We start from the raw sequence: 3212 nt of genomic DNA on the forward strand, positions 1-3212 counted from the left end.
GAAGGATTGAAGGCTTACATTGCACCTTTATGTCACAATCTGTTTTTAGCCCTTCTCGCATCATTTTATCGGCTTTCAATTGATTTTCAGAAAATAATATTTTACTATGTTTTACAAGTAGTCTTCTGGTTTGGGAAAATTTGCAGATATTACAGATAGCATATGTGTTTCATGCCTTTTCTACATTAGTTGTGTCTAAAAACAAGTTCACATTTAATTTCCAATAAATCTGCCCTAACAGTAAAATATGCCAGTTAAATGCAACCAAAGGCTTAGTTTTTAATATATAAAATGTAGGCCATACGAGAGTAATGCTGAATTTCAAGTCCATATTTTACTCCCTAAACTCTCTCTGAATTACATATTCCCATGTTCAAAAGCCTATGTAGAGTGTATGTATATGCATCTCAAATCTAACTTCCTCAAGTTTAATTCTATAACCTAAAACTTGCTTTCTCCAGCCTTTCCCCGTCAATTAAAGACACCACCATCAAGTTAATTGGTAAAGCCAAAAAAATTCTCAAAACTATTTTCCTTTCCTTTGTTCCCACACTAACAATATACCCCCAGCTCTCCACTTCTCTCCATCTCTATTACTATCACCGAAGATGTCTAAGATACCATCATCTGTTTCCTGAACTCTGAAGCAGTAGCTCCTTGCCATCCTCGTTTGCCCCCTATAATTCATTCTCACTAACAGAAGTTAAAATATATTACTTAGGTCATATCACTTGTCAGCTTAAAACTTTCCATTATATTTGAAATAAAACGTAAAGTTTTATAAAGCATTATCTGGCTTCTCTCTTCCTCTCCATTTTGTGTTTGCCTATTGCCAGATTTTAGCCATTCCTTCTAGTCCTCAAACATTTACAAATTGGAATAATTTGTACTTGACTATTTATTTTCCAGAATCTCTATTCCTCCGAATTTTAAAATGCCTGTGTCCTTATCATTTCTCGTCCAATTCAAGTATCATCTTCTCAGAGAGGACTTCCCTAATCACATTAAGAAAAGGAAATCATCACCCCTCCCCCATTTTATTTCATTTATAGCTCTTCATTATTTACATTTATGTTATATATTATTTATTGGTTTTGTTATGTGCTCTGTAATTCGCAATAAGATGTAAATTTTGATAAACAGAAATCTAGTATGTTCTATGTAGTTTTAGAACCTTTGCATAAGTGCCTGCCATCTTAAAAATAATCAATAAATATTTGTTCAATCAATCAAAGTAAAAATGTTATCATCCCACTTCTTTTTCTTTTCCTTTTTGGCTTTAACTTTCTGAATTTCACATAATTAAGATGTATCTACCTGACACCAATGCTATGTTACCACCTTAAACTGCCTTGAGCTATGTGGTACATTTACTAGTGACACTTGTAATAGTTCTGAAGAATTCACCTTATTACAAAGGCTGTAGAGAAAATATTTCTCATTCATGGTTTAAAAGACAACATAAATCAGGATTGGAAATTCTTTCCCTAAAGTATGTTTATGAAATTATAAACTAAGACCCCCACATTTTTAAAAGAAAGTAATTCTGTTTCTAGTTTATGCATTTAATTACTCAAGTGTGTATGTTGGGCTTGAAGGGATGGAAATTTAACAGACAAAATATAAACTATTCATATAAAAATTCAGAAATATGTTATTTTTGTCTCACTCTTAGTAATGTCATGTTCATGCAAGTAATGTTAAAGTACTCTGATCTGACTTTCTTCTTAATTTGATGTTATAAATTTTGAGTTATGAAAGTAACATTACATTTCATGTAATTCAATTCTTAGAGACTATTGTTGTTAGTTTCTTGGCTTCAAGTCTTGTTTCCCACAATACTACACAGTAAGATGTAATACCCTCCTGGAATAATCTGCTTGCTATGTATTAATGTCTAACTATTCCAAATACTATCTATACCACGAAATCTGATTGTTGGAGAGCTATTACAGTGGAAAATACAAATACCATCCAATCAAAGATTTACTGAAAAATTTTTAAAAAGTAATATTTTCTGACCAAGAAAATGGATTATCTATCTCATTAGAGCATGTATTGAGAAATAGAAAAACATTTAGTCATTGAGGAAACAGAGGGATTAACGGTAACTCTATGCTTTAGTAATTTCAACCTCTTCAGATTATCTAATAACTAGTTTAGCCAATTTACATCCATTGCTTAGGAACATTGAAAATTTCACTAACATTAATATCTGAGTTAGTTATGAAAAAGCCATAGCCAACCATTGGGTGTATAACCTACCAAAAAACACGCTGGTACTAAATATGTCCAATGAAATAAAGCTATTTGGATTCACAATTGAATCAGATTAGCTACAAAATGCGTAAAACTGAACAGAAATTAGCACATAGTTATTATATGATACTATTTCATATTTTACATAACAAAATATTTTAGATGTAATAATTTAGTCATGTAGGATATTTTAATTATACAAAATAGCTTTTTAATGAATAAAAATACCTGGATTAAAAGGTGTGGACTCTACTATAGGGTGTGGATAATTACAAGGTTTCAAATTCCTCCACTATTTTGTAATTCTATTATTTTATGGAAGTGATAATAAGTTCTAGGTATGCACACTTAATATTATTAAAATGATATTATTATCATAAGGGAAATGTTAAACAAGATGTTGATTTACAAAAGAAAAGTGCACAATTAATATCAGAAAATCTGGTAAAAGATATTATTGTTTATTTTAATATTAACCCTTTTTCCCTTAGCTCTCTTTTCTTGAAAGCAAAAACTGCTTCTTAGATAATGCTATAGAGTGGCAATTTTTCATCTGTATTTGAGGTACTTTCATTTTTCACTATGTATTGACTTTTTCTATCGATACGCTACTGCTGAGCATTTTTCCTTCCTGTATTCTTCTGCCAAGAAAAGAAATGGAGTTAGAGGTAAAAAGGGAATAAGAAGACATAGAAGTGAATAAATATATGCTTTGGCTTACTGGTTTCTTCTTGTTAAACCTTTGATTCATGCATCTGGAGGTTACTACTAAGTAATTGAATATGAAGTTTTACTAAAAAAATAACAGGGGGATTATTAGCTTTACAGTAAAATTGTAAAAATGTACACAATATTCTATTAATTAAAGCTTCTGTAATCTATTTCACCTGTAGAAATAACACAAATCAAAGCTAAAATCTCAGAGACAATTTCTAAACATCTTATGATATACA

Source organism: Propithecus coquereli, unplaced genomic scaffold (assembly GCF_000956105.1).
Source record: "Propithecus coquereli isolate 6110/MARCELLA unplaced genomic scaffold, Pcoq_1.0 Scaffold1074, whole genome shotgun sequence".
In the NCBI taxonomy this organism is placed as follows: Eukaryota; Metazoa; Chordata; class Mammalia; order Primates; family Indriidae; genus Propithecus; species Propithecus coquereli.